Genomic DNA, 20603 nt, shown 5'->3' with positions numbered 1-20603 from the left:
CCACACCGATCTAGAAAAATTCAGTAACATTTTATGAATTATTTGACACCAAAATGATAAAAATCAATTTAGTAGAACCAGAGAAATGCAACTTGGAAGAATAAAGTAGAAATTGTGATTAAAAGCACAAAGTGCCACTGTAGTTATCTAGTTGGGCCGACCATGATGGAGAGCGGGCCAGATAAAGGGACCAGGAACAAAGTACTGTAAATCCTAGTTGCTAAGCGTTGCAAGATCCCACATCAAGGATACATTGTACAGTGGTGATTTGGGGTTGCAATGTGAGGTCTCCTGTTGAGGATGCGTAACACAGCGGTGTTTCCAAGGAACTGTTTGCAGTGATCAAAGGTCTTCCATTGAGGATGCATTATGCAATGGCTGTTCCAGGGGCTTCAAGTTCCTGCATTGGGGATGCATTTCACAGCAGCAGTTCTGATGCGAGGTGATGTGTTGCACTTCGTCATTTCTGTTATGAGCATAGCTGAACAGGCACAGCACTTTCAGGCCCACTTCCCAGGTTCCAAAACAGGGGTAGCTTTGTTCAGGGGACAAGATGTTGTGGTGCGTCCTATCTTATATTTGTTTTGATATTTTATAAGGGGACACGTAAGGGTGAACAACCATCTAACCTTATGAGGTCAAATTAACCTTCAGACTCAGATAGGTGTGAGTGTTTGGCTCTGAACAAAACAAAGTCAACAATAAACAAAACCAAACAATATCATCATTAATCAACATTAGGGTCTGTAATTTTAACCCATATGGTGCCTGGGATGAGCTGGTCTCGCCCTCGGCCACGGTTCCCGTGTGCCAGGGACGAGGCCAGCTCGTCCTGCACCAGGCCCAAGGGGGAGCTCTCACCCATACCCCCATCAGGGATGGAAGGGGAATCCCTTCCCCTTCCACCTCCGCCCCCAGAGTGATGTCTCTTCTGCTCAGTAGGAAGAGGGAGGCAGAGACATCGAAAGAAAGGAAAGATCATGATGAAATCGGGCACCAGAAATGCCCACTAGACAGTAGGGATTTTTTTTTCATTATTTACATATGAAGGGGACGCGACCCCTTGGGCAAAGGTTGCTCCCCTGGGGGGCACCTCATTCATTGGCCATATCTGCCCCCTAAGGTCAGATCGGCCTATATTGATTAGGTCGATCTGCCTCCAGGGCGGGCAGAAGGCACTAGATACCAGGGATTGTTTTTTGTATTTTTTGTTTTGTTTCAGAAGGGGAGCGACCCCTTAGGCAAGGGTTGCTCCCCATGGGATCAATAATTTTATTAGACCTTTTCTGCCACCAGAGGTTCAGAAGCCACTAGACACCAGGGATTTTTGTTTTTATGAAATTGGCATAAGGGGAGCAGCCCCTTATCAAAGGGTTGCTCCCCAGGTAGCAATGATTTCATTAAGCCTATTCTGCCCCCCCTGGAGGCAAACCTGCCTATATTGATGAGGCCGATCTGCCCCGGGGGGGGGCAGAAGCCACTAGACACCATTTTTTAATTTTTTTATTTGTTTACATTGATAAGGGGAGCGACCCCTTAGGCAAGAGTCACTCCCCTGGGGGGGATTGTCTTTAGGCCATTTCTTCCCTCCCCTCCTTGGTGGTAGATCAGCCTATTTTTGTTAGGCCAATCTGCCCCCAAGCTGGGCAGAAACCACTAGACAGCAGGGATTGGTTTTTTTAGGTCAGTTTCACGCAAGGGGAGCGACCTGTTAGGCAAGGGTCGCTCCCCTGGGGGGCAAATTCATTTTAGGCCATTTCTGCCCCCCTTTGGGGCAAGATTGGCCTATTTTAATTAGGCCGATCTAGGCACCCAGGTTTTTTTTTTTTTTTTTTTTACAGATGGGGAGCAACCCCTTAGGCAAGGGTCATTCCCCTGGGGGCAATTTATTTCAGTCCATTTCTGCCCACCTTGGGGGCATATTGGCCTATTTTTCTTAAGCCAATCTGACACCAGGGTTTCTTTTGTGCCAATTTGACGCACGGAGATCGACCCCTTAGGCAAGACACCAGTGAAGAATAAAAAAATAAAAAAAATGGTGGGGGTATGGCCATACCTCCACCCCAAATGAATGGGGACAAAGTTATTCTGCCCACCATTGGGCAGATGGGGCAATTACCCTAATCCACTCCCCGGGTTGGCAGAAAGCATACTAGATGCCAGGGAATTAAAAAATAAAAAATTGTCGGCTGGTGGCTACCAACCAGTATGGGCATGGTTATGCCCCCATCACAACTGAAGGGGGTAACAGTCTTTCAGCTCTCCCCTGCACACTAAAACATGTTATCCCACGGCAAGCAAGAGGACATTTGATTATTTTGGGTTTTGGTTTTACTTTTGGGCCATGAGAGCTTAGCTAACTCTCAAAATCGTCCCACTTGGAATGGTGAGGGCTGCAATTTTTGGACTTTGGGGCGCTGCCATATAGGAAAATCCACAAGACCTACACACATCTGAAAACTAAACATCTGGGTGAGTCCAGGGTGGTGTGCTTCATATGCACCCAGCACTATTTTCTTACCCACAATTCACTGCAAACCTCCAATTTTGCTGGAAATCACACATTTTTCCCACATTGTGTGATGGATCCACAACATTCCTACCACTCAGCATTGTTGCATCTATACCAACAAAAATTCTGCCCCACTTGTCAGCCTAAAAATATTTTTTTCCAAACTGCCCTTTTAGATCCGCTTTAGTTCCCCCTCAATTTCGACATGTTTTTGGTCCTTCCATGTCACAGGCACTTTGCCCACCAACACAAGTGAGGTATAATTTTTATCAAGAGACAGAGGGGAACGATAGGTGGTAGGAAATTTGTCCCAGTGTGATGATCCCACACAGAAATGTGGGAAATATTTTATTGTTTTTGCAAAATTTGAGCTCTGCTGAGGATTCTTGGCAAGAAAACTCTGGGGGATCCACGCAAGGCACACCTTCCTGGACTCCCTCAGGTGTCTAGTTTTCAGAATTGTTTGGGTTAGGGAGGTTTCCCTATATGTCTGCTGAGCCCAGGACCAAAAACCCAGGTGCACCCGCAAAAACAGGTAGTCTTGTATTTGATAATTTTGATGTGTCCAGATAGTGTTTTAAGGCATTTCCTTTCGTGGGCACAAGGCCTACCCACACAAATGAGGAACCATTTTGATCAGGAGACATGGGGGAATGCTGGGTAGAAGGGAATTTGTGGGTCCTCTCAGATTCCAGAACTTTCTGTCACTGAAATGTGAGGAAAAAGCGCTTTATTTTTTTAGCCAAATTTTGAGTTTTGAAAAGGATCCTGGGTAACAGAACCTTGTGAGAGCCCCACAAGTCACCCCATCTTAGATTTTCCTTGGTGTCTAGTTTTAAAAAATACACAGGTTTGGAAGGTTTCCTTAAGTGCCGGTTGAGTAAGAGGCCAAAATCCACAGCTAGGCACTTTGCAAAAAACAGCTCTGTTTTCTTTGGGAAAATGTGATGTGTCCATGTTGTGTTTTGGGGCATTTCCTGTCGCGGGCACTAGGCCTACCCACACAAGTGAAGTACCATTTTTATCGGGAGACTTCTAGAAATGCTGGCTGGAAGGAAATCTGTAGCTCCTTTCAAATTCCAGAACTTTCTGTCACTGAAATGTGAGGAAAAAGTGTTTTTTTGGCCACATTTTCAGGGTTGCAAGGGATTCTGGGCAAAAGAACCTGGTGAGACTCCTACAAGTCACCCTATCCTGGATTCCCCTACATGCCTTGTTTTAAAAAATGCACAGGTTTGGTAGGTTTTCCTAGGTACCGGCTGAGCTAGAGACCAAAATCCACATCTAGTCACATTCCAAAAAATGTTCGTTTTCATTGAAAAATGTGATGTGTCCATGTTGCATTTCCTGTTGCGGGCATTAGGCCTACTCACACCAGTGAGGTACCTTTTTTATCGGGAAACTTGGGGGAACACAGAATAGCAAAACAAGTGTTACTGTCCCTTGTCTTTCTCTACATTGTATTCTTCCAAATGTAAGACAGTGTGTAAAAAAAGATGTCTATTTGAAAAATGTCCTGTAATTCACATGCTAGCATGGACACACCGGAATTCAGAGATGTGCAAATAACCACTGCTTCTCAATACCTTATCTTGTGCCCATTGTGGAAATACAAAAGTTTCCTTGATACCTGTTTTTCCCTCTTTATATTTCAACAAATGAATTGTTGTACACCCGGTATAGAATGAAAACCCATTGCAAGATGCAGCTCATTTATTGGTTTGGGGTACCTAGGGTTCTTGATGGACCTACAAGCCCTATATATCCCCACAACCAGAAGCCTCCAGCAGACCTAATGGTATATTGCTTTAAACAATCTGACATCGCAGGAAAAAGTTACAGAGTAAAATGTGGAGAAAAATGGCAGTTTTTTTCACCTCAATTTCAATATTATTTTATTTCAGCTGTTATTTTCCGTAGGAAAACCTTGTAGGATCTGCACAAATGACCCCTTGATGAATTGAGAATTTTGTCTATGTTTCAGAAATATTTTGCTTTCCAGAATCCAGCACTGGTTTCACATCCATTTCTGTCACTAACTGGAAGGAGGCTAAAAGCACACAATATACTAAAAATGGGGTGTGTCCCAGTAAAATGGAAAAATTGTGTTGAAAAATGTGGTTTTCTAAATTCAAGTCTGCCTGTTCCTGAAATCTGGGAAGATGGTGATTTTATCACCATAAACGCTTTGTTGATGCCATTTTTAGAGAACAATACCACAATCCTTCGTCTGCAGCCCTTTTTTTAAAAAAATGAAATTTTTGCTGTATTTTCGCTAATTTCTTAGCTCCTTCATGGGAACCCACAAACTCTGGCTACCTCTAGAATCCATAGGATGTTGGAATCAAGGATGCAAATTTGATGTGGGTAAATATGTGGACAAAAAGGTATGAGGGCCTAAGTGCCAACTGCCCCAAACAGCCAAAAAAGGCCTGGCACTTGGGGGGGAAAAGGCCTGGCAGCGAAGGGGTTAAACACAACATGACCTATTTGGCCATACATCACCACAACAGTTTAGTAAAGATCAGCCATTTATTGCCCTTTAGATTAAAAATGCTATGATCAAGTAAACCAAGAGCAAAACCAAATTACAAAGATACATGAATAACACAGGTTGACCAAATCCTTCTAAAAAATCTCAGCTTTGAGAGAATATGAATATTTAGGTACGCAAAAATCCCTATACAGAATAGTAGCATTATCAGATGCACAGTTGAGATTGAATACATTGAGCTAAAATAGATGTATTATTCACAATCAGTTATTTTGCGCAGCCAAAATTCTGAATGTGACATTCCACCTATTACCCTAATTTGATTAAGCATGCTGGACTTCATCCAAAAAGAAAAAGACAAAAGCTAATTTGGAAAACATCTATGTATGGTGCTAGCAAAAATAGCGGTTGGGTTTCTAGAAGAGATAAACATGAAAACCTGCAAGAAAGACAAATGCGCACACTAGGTTATACCTCCCATTAATGGGTTAAGAAGGCAGTGAAGTCTTCTTCAGTGGAGCATCATATAGTCCTCTTCAGTGGACAGTGACGTAGATGGGAACAGTTCAGCAATATTTGGCCTTAATGTATCTGAACGGTAAGTGGCACATAAAAACATTATTTCACTAGCAGAAAGAAAAACACATCTGAACACAGCACAGACAGTAATTCCAGCAAGAGAGAATCTTTAGTCAGTCTAAGCTTGAGCATTAAAGAATAAGCCTGGGTGGACATCACCTAAACATTGCTATATTAAAGTCCCTGAAAATAACTAGCTACTATATCATTGGTCAGACTATAGGGTGCTTAGGACAGAGCCAATTAAAATTAAAGCACTTTTTATGTTGCAGTTCTTGTGGTCTTTTCTCCCTCATTTGTTCAGCTTCTTCCACTGCCATCACCAGTTTCCGTTTGCGGAAATAAAATGATTCAAACTATATAAAATTACTGCAAGCCATTGTTTTCTGTAGAACACCATCTAGCAGAAACTAAATAATTGTTGAAATATTAGTACATTCCCCTCCACATCAACAGGATGCTTCAGGAAGGACAGAACATTGGCAGTGACTTTCCATCCACATCTGCAATAAATAAACATCACATTATTTCATCAGAATTAATTGAACAGGGGCCTTTTTAAACACAAAGTTAAATATGCAGTGTACAGCATTTCACAAAACTCAAACTATTTATTTTCTCCACATGTAATCATTATTTTTCATTACTTTCAGTTGGTAAAATATAAATTACATTTAATTAGACAGTGATTTGTTGTCATTTTCAAAATATCTGACAATTGTCAGTGTAGGCCTCATTTTTATTTCAGCCTTGCACTTTTAAAACACACGTTTTTCTTTCAGTTAATCTTGCAATTTTATTAGTAATGTTCACTTTCTAACAACCTGCAGCAGACAAAGCCCAGGTGCTAGGCTCCAGGTGGTTGGAGACATTTCTGTCCCTGAGGCTCTGATCAGACGACTGACACTCACGCAGCAGGACAATAGAGTAACAGGGTAGCGGAGTAGCAGTCCTTCTTGCAGCAGAGCAGCACAACAGTCCTTATGAGTCTTCCACAGGTCCAGAGGTGTACTGAGGAGTTGGGCTGAGGGTCCATTATTTATACTTGGTGCCAGCTTTGAAGTAGGATAAGGTTCTGGAGGTGTCACCCTCGAAGATGTTTGTGATTTCCTGCTTTCCAACCCTGGCTCCAGTTTGTCTGGGCGTCACGAAAGACTTGTGAGCATGCTGAGGCAGATCCATTTTGATTTCAATGTAGGTAGGTGACAGCTTCTCCCACCATCAAACCAGAGATGGCCATCTTTCCAACAACTATTCCCCCTTTGTTTCACAGTCTGGGAGCAATACACAAAGACCAACTGCCAGCCTCACCTAGTCCTGTAACCTAATACAGGCAGCATGCACCTAATGGTTGGGGCAAAAAACCTCCCACTTTCACAAGGGTCTCATACGTAAATGATATGTGCCACTTGGGTATAGGCCCATTTCACCATGTTTATAAGAGAGGGCACAATGGTTACAGCGGTAAAGTGCTCAGAGTCTAAAAGCTAGCAAAACCGAATTCAGCAAATCAGTAGGAGTAGGGGAAAATGTTTGGGGAAAGAAGACCATCTTAATGCTGACAGGTCTTACAATTGCCCTGTGATATGGATTAGCAGCATTTAACTAAGGGTCGGCATGCAACAAATAAAATATCATGGTATGGGAAGCCTCTGGAAGCACTAGCAGTGGCTGTGCTGAGCCCTCCTTTTGGTACAAAATTGAATGTGTGTTATATATTTCTCACTTTATATGTTTCTTGTAGTCTGCTATTGCCCCAGTGGGGACTCACAGCACTATGGCAAATCACCAAATATGCTTGCCATTATTAGACCCACTGCATGTTTTCAACTCTAGACATCAGAGTGTTTTGAGCTGGTTTTAATAAGTTGGGTGGGTCTCTGTTGCTCTGAGGTGCTTTGGCAGAGCTTTCCAGAGTGTGCCACGTAGATTCTTCTTTAATTCTTACTTCTCTTGGACTGTGGGGTTAGCTAGCTGCTGCTTGCTGCACTTTAGTGTGTCAATGTCTCCACAGTTGCCGCTCAGAAATAACACTGTCACATGCTGCTTGGCCTGACAATTATCTTATTCTTTAGAAACAAACCTCTATTTGTCCCAGTGTCGTCATACGGAGTTTTGGGGCCCTGGGCAAGACAGAGTTTGGGGGACCCTGTTTAGATCAACTTTGAACTTGATTATCCATTTGAAACGAATTCAAGCCACCTTAATGCCAAGCAAACTTTCAGAAATGGCAGTCAATCAAAACAGTTGATCTAATTCTTGCCAGGGCCCCCAAAATTCTTTAGGTGACATTGGACATAGAGACAGACAGACTGAGGTAGGCAGCGAGGAAGAAGGTTGACATCCAGAAACAGAGGTGTGAGAAAGGGAAAGAGAGAGAGGCTTCACTATTTCAAAGGGCCCACTGGAGGGTGGAGGCCCAGGACAATTGCCCACTTTGACCATGTCTTACAACGTCTCTGATGAGTCCCCCAATTTAAGAGCAGCAGGGTCGAAGCTATTGCATCCTGTTTGTGCCTAGGACAACTGATTTAATGGCCAGACATAGAGAGTTCTGTGTCCAATATAACACTCTGATTTCTACTAATCACTTTGTGTCTGTGTCTTCTTCCAGCAAATTTCAGTGGAATTCTCTTCAGGCAGTTCTAAGTCAGCCACGATTAATTGCCCATGAGATAAAATCGTTCTTATATTACTACTCTAACTTGCCTGTGTTTAAACATTTGCCATATGTCATCTAAATAAATACAAAATCAAACTCTTCATATAATTCATAAATCACATTATTTATTCATTAAAGTGAAACAGTGAGCATGCCAAAACATGTAGGGCTTTCCGTTTCTTCGTGTTGCATTCCGGGCAGAAAAAACTGGTAGATGTGTCGATTTATTTTGCTCAAAGAGGACCTATTCCCCTCAAAAGACTTCTCCTAGTCATTTCAGTCTTTCTTCTACCATCGCGTTGTTGATTGTAATGGAAACCGTCAGCAATTCTAACAAAACAAGTGCCTCAAAGTCGGCTTTCTATTGGATTTGTTGTGTATCTGCTAGCTCACGCCTGTGAGAATTATCAGTACTTCGGAAAAAATAGCTGGAGCGCCCCATGGACAATTTAAAAAAGCTGTTTGTGACGCACCACTCAATGATCTTGGCACCCCAATATTGTTTCCTACGTTTGGTGACTTACTGCCCTTTCAAAGAGTCAACATTGCTTATTAAATTACATTACAAGCGCCGTATCGAAAGTTTAAGATCGCAGATGATGCCACGTTTTGACTGCGGCTCATTCATTGGGAGAAAGGAAACAGCTATTTAAGCGGGTTCTACATAATTATCGGAATACGTTTATGAAATTGTTGAGATTGTATTTAAGCATACAAAAAATGCATAATAGACAGCACTTTGCCGAACCTTTACCAGAGTTTTAGAAAGAACATCACTTAAAGATATAAAATGTCCAAGTTGAAGGATATCATTTGAAAACAAGAACATTATCGGTGTTATCCTCTTTCTCATCAAACATTTCCAGAGGATTCAGACAGCGAACTATAATGTTTGCCAGACTTTTGAGCCATCAGTTTTGAATAGTTCCACCAGGGAGTGTCTGTCTCATAGAATGAAAAAGATAAGAAGATGCAATGTTCTACAGTAGTCATTGTGTTTCTAACATTAAAGTTGATTTGAAGGAACGGTATGGGAAAGATGCGCTAATTAGCTCCCACCTAAAAAAAAAAGGTTCCTCCTGACGTGAAGATTTGTTTTCCCTGCAATGCACGATGGTCCTTTGAAAGCTAAATTTCAATCCCTTGTAATTTGCCGACTACAGCTCAGTGATAAATGCACTCAAAGTGTCCTTTCAAAACTAGTATGTGATTATCTAAAATAGACATCATTTTAAAAACATGGCATCCTGGGACTGTGCCTTTAACAAAAGATTGGCTGGCTATTTGATTAAAAAAATCTAGTTGCAGAATGCAACATGTTCCTGAAAAAAACAACTAATTTTTTTGCCTAAATCTAAAAATCATGGTACATGTTTATGTATGCAGCTGTGAAAATGTTATTTCAAATTAAAAATTCAACGAGAACTATCAGCCTGCCCTACAGATACTGGCATCATTAGTAGTTTCAAAATCATACCAATGTACCATACGTTTTTTTTATAGCTGTTCTATGTTTGTATTTTTATTTGTGCAAAGATAAATTAAAATGAGTATCTATAAATGGCTTAACATTTACTGTACAAAGGCATTGTTTTGCACATGTAATCAGGAAGGGCTTGGATAATGTAAAAGAGAACTCATTGCGAGTTTGGCAGTCCCTGCACCGCCATGCTGGTGGTGGCGGACCAATACGTCTAGCGTTTGGACCACTGTATTATGAGTCATACCGGCGTATGGAGCAAAGACCACCACGGTACCGCCGGCACCACCAGGCAGTGTTCAGACTGCTGGAGTCACAAGGCAGCACAAACAGGCGGTGGAGTCTGGGTTCCTGCCAGACACATTAGGAGACTGCACACTGCCAATGTGACCGTGGCAGTCCAACCATCATGCCTCAGCAGGCAACATTTTTGAGTATAAAGGAAGCAACTCACCTGCAGGCAGCTTTACATTTCTTGTGCCGCCTTGGAGCCCATCAAACACATTGTGCCACTGTTGCTGCTCATATAATGTGCTCAAAATCCATATTACTGTGGACACAACTGACCATAAGTACACACATCTACCTGTGTCATTACACTCAACAACTGATCATTGTGCCGCCATTCACATGATATGGGGGTCACGCTATGGGCACCAAGTTCACATGTCATTGTGTACATAGTGAGACTCATTCCCAAAAGAAGGACAAATTCACAGCCATTAATCACCCCCGTTGGACAGATCACTCACACTGCACTGCAACACTACACAAAAACACATGTCTGCACATCTCAGACACAGGGACAGTGAAGTGTACACAACATTGTGTCACACAACACAGCAACATCACATCTACAAATAAAACTGACACCCTCACATTATTCACGTCACAGACTGTTGTCAGATTCAACACACATATGTGTGGATGTGTCATGGAAACACAACCAGCATTCCCATTAAATAGCCCTACAATGAGCCCACATATCAACCATTTTGAAGGACAACGGAAGGGCAATGGGATGCACAATAGTCAGAGCGACAATTATCCAAAGCTCACTATGCAAACAATACCTGCACAATAGGGATGGGGGCATCAGAAGCACTCAGGAAAGGATGTTGCGCTGGTAACATATCACTATGAACATACGCCTAAAACAACATTGGTACAAATTTGGGGTGGGTGGGTTTGGGAAGGGTGGATGCTTTCTCGTGGGGAGCTTCTTCATGGGTGGAGGGCTATGGGGCAGGACTTGGATGTGGATCGGATGGGTTGGGTTGTGGGTCGGGCCTCCTGGGTTTGGGACTAGGGGTGGAGAGAACAGGGGAAAGGGTAGGTTGAAAAAGGACAATTTCCTTTGGAACACAGAGACGGTCATCAGGAGGGGTTTGGGATTTGGAGGTTGAAAGAGTGGTTGTCTGATGTATCTTTGCTGATGTTTGGGTGGTGTATGTTGCATGTGTGAATGTGAACATTTGCATGTTATGGGGGCTGTGAGGTGGAGGTGCTGGGTGATGTGGAAGTGGTGGATATGTGTGTGTCTGTGGGGTGGTGTCTGCAGGTATGCTTGTAGTGGTGGATGTTTTTGTGTCTGATGGAGTGGTGCCTGCAGGTATGCTTGTAGTGGTAATTTTTTGTGTGTCCGTTGGAGTGGTGACTGCAGGTATGATGCATGGGATGGATATCTGTGTGTGTGGGGTGGTTTCTGCAGTATTGTGGGTGTGTCACTGCATGCTGTTGTGGTGCCTGTGGGTATGCTTAATGTGGTGTGTGGGCCGTGGGAGTGATGGGAGTGTCTGTGGAAATGGCTGCTGATGTTGTGTGTGTATGTTGAGTGCTTGCATGCCAGTGTGTCTTGTGGTGTTTGTGTTTATGTGTGCTGCTTGTGTGTGTTGAGCCTGGTGCATGCAGATGTGCCTGTGTGCTTGGGATAGGTAGAGGAATGGTAGATTTGGATTGGGAAGAGGGAGGTGGAGGGAAGCGGAATGTGGGGGTTGACCGGCTGCCATCAGTGAGGAGTCCAGAGATGGAAAAAGATCTCTGTATGTCAGACATGGAACTATGCATGCCTTCCAGGAAAGCATTGGTCTGCTGAAGTTGCATTCACAATGGAAGTCTGGCCAATAGAGATACTCCTCAGGAGGTCAACAGCCCCCTCACTTAGGGCAGCAGGGGTAACAGGGGCTGGAGCAGAGGTGCCTGTGGCAAACAAGACACCGACTCTCTTGGGTGAGCGGGCACTGCCAACTGGTTGGAAAGCAAAAGGGAGGGTGGTGAAAAAACTGAGGGTGATGGACAAGGATGGTACTGGAGTATGTCCCAATGGGTCCATCACCATTAGAGAGTGGCCACTGAATGAAGAATCTGATGATGATGATGTAGATCTGGTTTCCTGCAAGGGAGTCCTCTAACACTCAGGGCCACAGGATCCCTCTGTGTCAGTGGTGTCTTCACCGGAGGCACCGTGGCCAGATGCTTTCACACTCAGTTGTGTACTGCCTCCTTTGCTTGCCTGGGCTGGTACTACAAATACAAAGAGGACTAGGGTCACCACATGTGCCTGAACATAGTTGACAACAGCTCTGATTAGCAAACATTATCCTGATTCAAGTAAACCCTAGAAAGAAACTCCACCAAAGTGGCCCCTACATGTACCATTCAATATGCATGAATGCCATCTGAACTGTCAACCGTTGCCCGCAGGAAAATCAGGATCCTCGTTGTTTTGCGCCTGTTCCCAGTATGTCCACCTCTTGGCAGCTCCAAACTTTACTAGCTATCATAGCACAGAGTTGTCAGCTATGTCGTAACACATTGACAGCTATATCAGGTTCCCCTGATCTGAGGATTTAGCCAATGTGAATTCTAACTTCTATGGTTTTGCCCACCTCCCACATTTGGTGTGGGCTGTTTATGGCACACATGTTGGCTTGGTGCCACCGCAGGCCACTGAACAAGTCTATTGCAACAGAAATAACTTTCATTCCATCATCATGCAAGTTGTCTGTTTGGCGGAACTCTACTTCTCACATTTCTGTGCCTATTATCAGGGTTCAGCCCATGATTTCTTCATTATGTAAGAATAGCACCATACCCCAACTGATGCCACAACTGCACCCAGAGAGGGCCTGGCTGGTTGGTAAGTCATGTCTGTCCTGATTGTGTGTGTGCAATGTCAGGTGCTACAATCATGAATGAGTAACTCATTGTTGCACTTGTGTCCCATCATTTGACAAGAGACTCCTCACAACCAACTGTCCTTAGTTGTTGATGCCGCTGAGGAATCCAACTAGACCTTGGGAAGTCTGCATACAATAAGGTCCATGGAAGAACACAGGGACAGTACAATGGGCTTTTGGGCTCCTAAAGGTCAGATTTTGCTCTCTTGACTGGACAGGTGGAGCCCTCTTCTACTCACCTGGGAAACTGTGCCAAATTTCTGTGGCATGCTGAATGCTCCACAACATCACCCTGCAGAGAGATGTCTTTTACATCCCAGAGGAGGGGGAGCCTGTAGTGCCACCAGGTGAGACTTCTGAAATGCAAAGTGAGGATGACAGTGGTGAAGAGGAAGGAGCCTACTTGCAGGAAGATCTCATTAACAGCTACTTTTCATGACTGTATGTCATGTGGTGTCATGACTGTGACTGTATGATGAACTGAAGTTGTGAGACTGTGTGGATTTGAGTGATTTAGAAACAAGTAGGGAGCTGATACTCTGAAGTATTCAGGCAACGACTGATAAGACAGCTTTTGACACATCCCCACCTTGGTGATGTTGCTTTGTGTCCGTTTTCAAGCTATGCTCTTTGTTTTCTAGTCGCTTGCTATTTGACTTGTGTCATAAGTATGGTTTCAGACCTAATCTCCTTGTTTTTTTCTTTGCACACATACCTTCACCATGACATCTCATGTGGGCATTTCAGAGTTGTGACATTGCCAGTTATCTGATGCTGGTTTGACATGCAAAAGTAGGCATGGACTGTTCCAGGTGATGTCGGAGAGCTTGGATGCATGTGACCTGTACCTAGACAGTTTGCACAGTGTTTGGGTGGAGTAACAGAAATGCACTTTGCACTTCTTTTGTGTGTTGTATTGGGCCTGCTGCATCAATTGTGTCATCATGTGGTCTGAAAATATGTACTCCTAGCTTTTGACCAAGCCATTTTCCTTCACATTGGCTAAAAACTATTTTTGTATGACCTGTTAATACAGTATAGATGTAGATGTGTTTCCTCATTGCAGGTCACAGTGCATATACCATAACACAAATATATGTTTGTGTCATACCAGCAGATTCATGAGCATTGGATTATGATGGACCTGTGATCAAGGACTGTTGTACTGCCAGCTCTATGTATCTTGGATTATGTGATGTTGGTTACTTTGGTGTGGTATGCGACAAGGCTCAAGCTGCTGACATCAACCACTTTAATGTTTGCCTATTCTATTTGACAATGTCTGACAAATTTCTTCCGTCCATGGTCTGGAGGTCTGTACCTTGAAATATGTACTGTGACTCAGTATGAGTCACACATTCTTGTTTCTAAAAGTCCAGACATATTGACAGTCTATATGCTTTATACTGGAATAACATTTTTGGTTTGACCAGGCATTTGTGCTAATGTGTTGGTGTGTAATGGTTGTAATCCTGAGCTGGACACTGCATGCCTGTAACATATCCCTGCTTGCACAAATAGCTTGTGCCTTCATTGTGTGGTTCACATTGTCTTACATAAAAAAAATTGAAAATTAAGCAAGCAGACAATGACTTTGAAATGGGTGAACTTATTACAATGCTGATGCAAAAGAAAACTTTGGACACAAAGAAACGAAAGATGCAAAGCCAATGGGACAGTCATGATGAATGAAATAATTGGTGCCATAACATTGGAAGTCCAAAGTCCAGAGTACTCCTCCCATTGGAGCTTGTAGGTGGTTGAGGATCAGTCAACAGAGGGAATTTGTGGCTCACAAAGCGGGTCCTTAAGGAAGAGGTCACTTGCTGGCGGTGGTGAGTGTCTTGATATCTGCACCTCCTGGATTCTTTGCTGACATCCTCATTTGCATCTGGGGGTCTGCTGCTAAATAGGCATGGGTGTCTTGGGATGGTTCTTCCTCTGGCAGGGCCTCCCTTCCAAAGGCTGGCAATGATTTTGATGTGCCTCGGCATTGATGAACCAAAGGAAGAGGTAGTCTGTGGTTGAAAAGCCCAGCTCAGGGTGGTGGCCAACAGCATCCCTCCAACACACCCTGCCCCATGGGTCTGTGCCCTTGCCACAGAGTGCCCTCTTCAATTTGTTCCTGGATTCTCATTGTCAGAATTGTTGCACTGCAACTTAGGATCCAGGAAAGGGGTTATGAGATTGTAGACACTGTGCTAGGGACATAGGTTGGTGGGTGAATATTTGCTTGTGATGTTGGGGCAACCAGTTTTGGAGGTGACGTTGTTGCTACAGTGAGACTTACTGTTGACATCGGACCAGATGCCCAAATGGGCTAGAACCATCCTCTTGGTTCAGATGTCCAGGAATGTCTTCTTCACTGAGGGCTTCATCCAGGGGGTTAGTGGCAGTCTCTACTGTGGCCTCTGTGTGCCCAGTGGCAGCTCGATCGGTTGATGTAAAACATACATTGAAATTGGTTGCATTGTGACATCTACATCCAATGGTTTTGTGTTACAGTAGTCAGAGAGCTGTACAAAGTTAAGTTGCAGTTAATCCTATTGTGGCAAGTAACAATGGTATTGGGTGTTTCAACATGACTTCTGTCAAGCATGACAATTCATTTTAAATCAAGCTGCTGCTGAAATGTTGTGAGAAAGTAGGCTCTTTCCAGCATGGTTACCCCCATTTTTAACCTGTTTGTCAGCGTTTGTCAGTGTATTTTTACTGTCTCACTTGGATCCTGCTAGTCAGGACCCCAGTGCTCATAGTTTGTGACCTACATGTCAGTATGTTTTACTGTTTTGTCAGTATGCTTGACAGTGCCACTGGAGTCCTGCTAACCAGAATGCCAGTGCTTATGCTCTCTCTAATTCTAAATGTGTACTTCCATACTAGTAACCCAATATTCCACTCCAAATTGGCATATTGGACCCCCTTTTAAGTCCCTAGTATGTGGTACCTAGGTATCCAGGGCATTGGTGTTCCAGGAGATCCTTATGGGCTGCAGTATTTCTTTTACCACCCATAGAGAGCTCATATAAACACTTCTTCAGGACTGCCATTGCAGCCTGAGGGAAATAGTGTAAACACTATTTCACAGCCATTTTGTACTGCACCAGGTCACTTATAAATCACGTACATATCTAACCTTCAGACCCTGAAGGCTAGGTGCATAGCACCTGTGTGTGAGGGCACTCCTGCACTAGCAGAGGTGCCCCCACGTCATGCAGGCCCATTTTTCCGGACTTACTGAGTGCGGGGATGGCATTATAAGTGTGCACCACATATAGGTCAATACATATATGTAGGTTCACAATGTTAACTCCGAATATGGCCATGTGAGGTGTCTAGGAACTGGGAATTGTTCCCCCAATCTAATTCTAGGATTTGGGGGCCAATTCCATTCACCCTGGGGGCTCCACCATGGACCCCCTGTACTGCCATACCAGCCTTCTGAGATTTTCTCTACAGCCCCAGCTGCTGCCACCTCACTGACAGGCTTCTGCCCTCCTGGGGCCTGAGCAGCTCAATCCCAGGAAGTCAGAACAATGCATTTCCTTCAGGAGAGGGGTGATACACCCTCTCCCTTTGGAAATAGGTGTTACAGGCATGGGAGGGGTATCCTCCCAAAGCCTCTGGAAATGCTTTGAAGGGCACAGATGGTGCCCTCCTTGCATAAGTCAGTCTACATCTGTTCAGAGACCCCCAGTCCCTCATCTGGTGTGAAACTTGGTGAAGGAAAGGGGAGTGGCCACTCCCCTGTCCATCACCACCCTAGGGTGGTCCTCCAGAGTGTCCCTGGGTTCTGCCATCTTGCTTCATAATTGAGGGAAGGGGATGAGATTCCACTAAGTTGACATTATTAACATTGGTCTTTTCTGTGTACCATTTTCTTACTGTATCATTTGGCATGTCACATTATGATATGAGACATAAGTTCAAAAACTTACAAGGGACACATAGTGATTGATACCTTCTTATTTGCCCTCACATAGTTACCCTGGAATGAGAATGGTCTGACAACCTCCAGTGTACCATCCACTAGCAGACCTGCAGACCATGGAGGATTGACATGTCATTCAGATCCACCACCTGGATAGGCAGACAATTATGGATCTCTGCCGTCAGTTGGAACCAGATATGATGCCTGCCATTTTTCATCCAAATAGTATACCACACATTGTACAAGTGATGTCAGTGCTGCATTTCCTAACCACAGGGCCCTTTTAGACTACTGTGGCCCTAACTGTAGGCATGTCCCAGCCTCTGTTCAGTCTGGTCTTGAAGGATGTACTCTCTGATCTGTTAAAACACCTGGACAGCTACATTAGAGTTCTACAACGTGAGGATTTGGTCCAAGTGAAGGCAGATTTTTATGGATTGGCACACATGCCACATGTAGTGGGAACCATTGATGGTACCCATGCTGCCTTGGTTCCCCCACATGGCAATAAACAGGTATATTGGAACAAGAAGAACTTCCACTCCATTAATGTCCAAGTAATCTGTTTGGTGACCACTACATTTCCCAAATATGTGCATGGTCCCTGGTTTCAGACCATGATGCCTTCATCATGTGGAACAGTACCATCCCAGAACTGATGACACAACACTACCCAGAGTGAGCCTGGCTGGTGGATAAATCACATATGTCATGTGTGTTAGTATCCTATATCTGCTGCCAAATGTAAGGATGTCCAAGATTTATGTTTGCACACATGTAATGATTCCTTACATGAGACTCTGGCTACCCAATATGTACTTGGTTGTTGACACCAGTGATGTACCCAACCACACTAGGGGAAGTCCGCTTCAATGAGACCCATGTAAGGACATGGTGTGTTGTGGAGTAGACTTTTGAGCTCCTGAAGGGAAGATTCCGTAACATTGATAAGCCCGGTCGAGCCCTTCTCTACTCACCCGCCAAAGAGTGTCAGATCATTGTGACCTGCTGAATGCTCCACAATCTTGCTCTGAGGCATCGGATCCCATACATCCCTGATGAGGGGGAGCAAGCAGTTCCGCCGGGTGCCAATGCAGAAATGCCAAGTGAGGATGACAGTGATCTCATCAATCAGAACTTCACTTGACTGTAGGTTCTTTAATTTGATTGACTCAGTAGGGTAGTGGCGGGGTTATGGATGTTTGAGAAGGGTCTTTCAATGACCATCAGACATGCTATTCAATGCATTGCAATACAAAGCCCAGCTTTTACTGCAGAATAGTAAATGGAGTATAAACTATTGTGATGATATTTTTGTTAGTGTTTGTCTCAACGCACATTTTAAATTACCGTTGAATATGGGGCATGTATTTCTAGGTCATGTTGACCCTTACCTGTCAAAAATCCTTGTTTAAAACTGGTATTTTCTACATCTCTTTACAATGCCATCCTCATGTGGACATTTCTGAATTGTGTCACTGGCAGGTGGGTTTAGCTGGTCTGACATGTGAAGTGGACATGGATTGATCCAGTTACTGTCTCAGGCTGTCCTCTCCATGGTCCCAATGGTAAGTACACCTGTTGAAGAAGTGGAACAGACAGTTTCATATTGTAATGCAACATGTATCACACTTTGGTAGGTAGATATGCTTTGAACCTTGCACAGAAAGGCTTTGCTTTATCCACTGATATGACACTTACACCTGTTTTCAAATTTGGAGAACAACAATGTGGAAAACAGACAATTCCTATATCATACACCTTGCTACATAATGTCAGAGTTTCTGGGCACTTGGACATCTGTTCATAGACTCATAGGGGGTGATTCTGACCCCGGCGGTCTTAGACCGCCGGGGCCAGGGTCGGCGGGAGCACCGCCGACAGGCCGGCGGTGCCCCGCAGGGCATTCTGACCGCGGCGGTAAAGCCGCGGTCAGACCGGCAACACTGGCGGTCTCCCGCCAGTGTACCGCTGCCCTGTTGAATCCTCCAAGGCAGCGCAGCTAGCTGCGCCGCCGAGGGGATTCCGACCCCCCCTACCGCCATCCAGTTCCCGGCGGTCCGCCCGCCGGGAACCGGATGGCGGTAGGGGGGGTCGCGGGGCCCCTGGGAACCCTGCAGTGCCCATGCCACTGGCATGGGCACTGCAGGGGCCCCCGGAAGAGGGCCCCTACAAGTATTTCACTGTCTGCTTGGCAGACAGTGAAATACGCGACGGGTGCAAATGCACCCGTCGCACCTTCCCACTCCGCCGGCTCGATTACGAGCCGGCATCCTCGTGGGAAGGTCGTTTTCCCCTGGGCTGGCGGGCGGCCTTTTGGCGGCCGCCCGCCAGCCCAGGGGAAAACTTGAAATACCCGCCGCGGTCTTTTGACCGCGGCGCGGTATTTTGGAGGGCGGAATTCTGGCGGGCGGCCTCCGCCGCCCGCAAGAATCAGAATCACCCCCATAATGTTCTATTTTGTATGTTACCTCCCAGTTAGAAGTAGTTCAGTAATGAGTCAACAGTCAGCTGCACAATGTAATGTGGAAACTGACTTGCCCATCCAAATTAGGAGTAACCATTCTACCTGGCTATGTGTGTCAGGCAACACTAAGTACAGCACACTGCATATATGTGTGATCCCCAGGTGAGTATATTGCAATAGGTGATAGTAGGTAAAAGGGACAGTTTGGCAGAGGAAACAGCTGTTGCTGTGTGTTGGTGGTAGTGTATTGGCAGATGCCCATTGCAATAGCTAGCATTGCCATGAACTGTACAATTGTAGGGCATTCAGTTGGGTTTAGTCATTTGTTTAGTTGACATGCAAGACAATTTTCATAGATGTACACTGTTCTGGTTTTCTTAATGGTAGAACAGTGCCTGGTGGGAGTTGTACTGCTGTCCTTCCCTGTACTACCCCTACCATACACAGAAACTTTGCCTCCAGGTCAGTTTAGTTGACTTACCCAAACTCCCCCAGGTATTCCTGTCAATCCCTCAGGATGAGGGATGGCCAATATTTTCTCCTCCCATGATGTGAACTGTGGGGGAGGAGGTGGACAACCACCGCCAGTCTTGCTCACTGCCAGCTAGTGCCTGGTGGCCATGGAACAGACCTCCCCCAAGGTCGTTCCACCTCTGCCTGATGTCCTCCCTTGTACGTGGATAGATGCCTATAGAATTCACCCTGTTGACTATTCTTTGCCAAAGCTCCATTTTTCTGGTGATAGTAGTTTGATGGACTTGGTCTCCAAATAGGTGTGGCTCTACTCTTGTGATATCGTCCACCAGGACCCTCAGCTCATTGTCAGTGAAACAGAGATTTTTTTGTTGGGGACATTGTGGTGCTGGACGACATGAAAAAGTGAGAAAAATAGATGATGAGGTGTAGGTGCTGTGTTGTTAGTCAGTGAAGGATGGTACCTGATGTGGAGGGTACTGATTTGTGTGTTGGGTACGTTGTGGAGGTGTGGAATGAGTAGTATTTGAAGTGTGGAGGTTGCCTAATCTATGGTTTGTAAACTATAGTTGTGATCTCTAGCTTGCTGTGTGTGGCATTCTGGTTGCAAAGGATTGTGTGGTGTGAAGGGGTGTATTTTATAGTGCAGTTTGTAGACGTGTCCGATGTGTGTTAGCTGTGTGGAATTCAAACTATTCACTGTGGTGTTGTGTATTACAGTGGTGCCACTGACCGCCGCGGTTCACACCGCCACTGGTTTTCTGCCATGGAAGAACCGCTAGTGTGATTTGTGGCTTGTAAAAATTGGGTGGATGTTTGATGGGC

The sequence above is a fragment of the Pleurodeles waltl genome, chromosome 8 (genome assembly GCF_031143425.1).
Source record: "Pleurodeles waltl isolate 20211129_DDA chromosome 8, aPleWal1.hap1.20221129, whole genome shotgun sequence".
Lineage (NCBI taxonomy): Eukaryota > Metazoa > Chordata > Amphibia > Caudata > Salamandridae > Pleurodeles > Pleurodeles waltl.
This window is presented reverse-complemented; position numbering follows the sequence as displayed.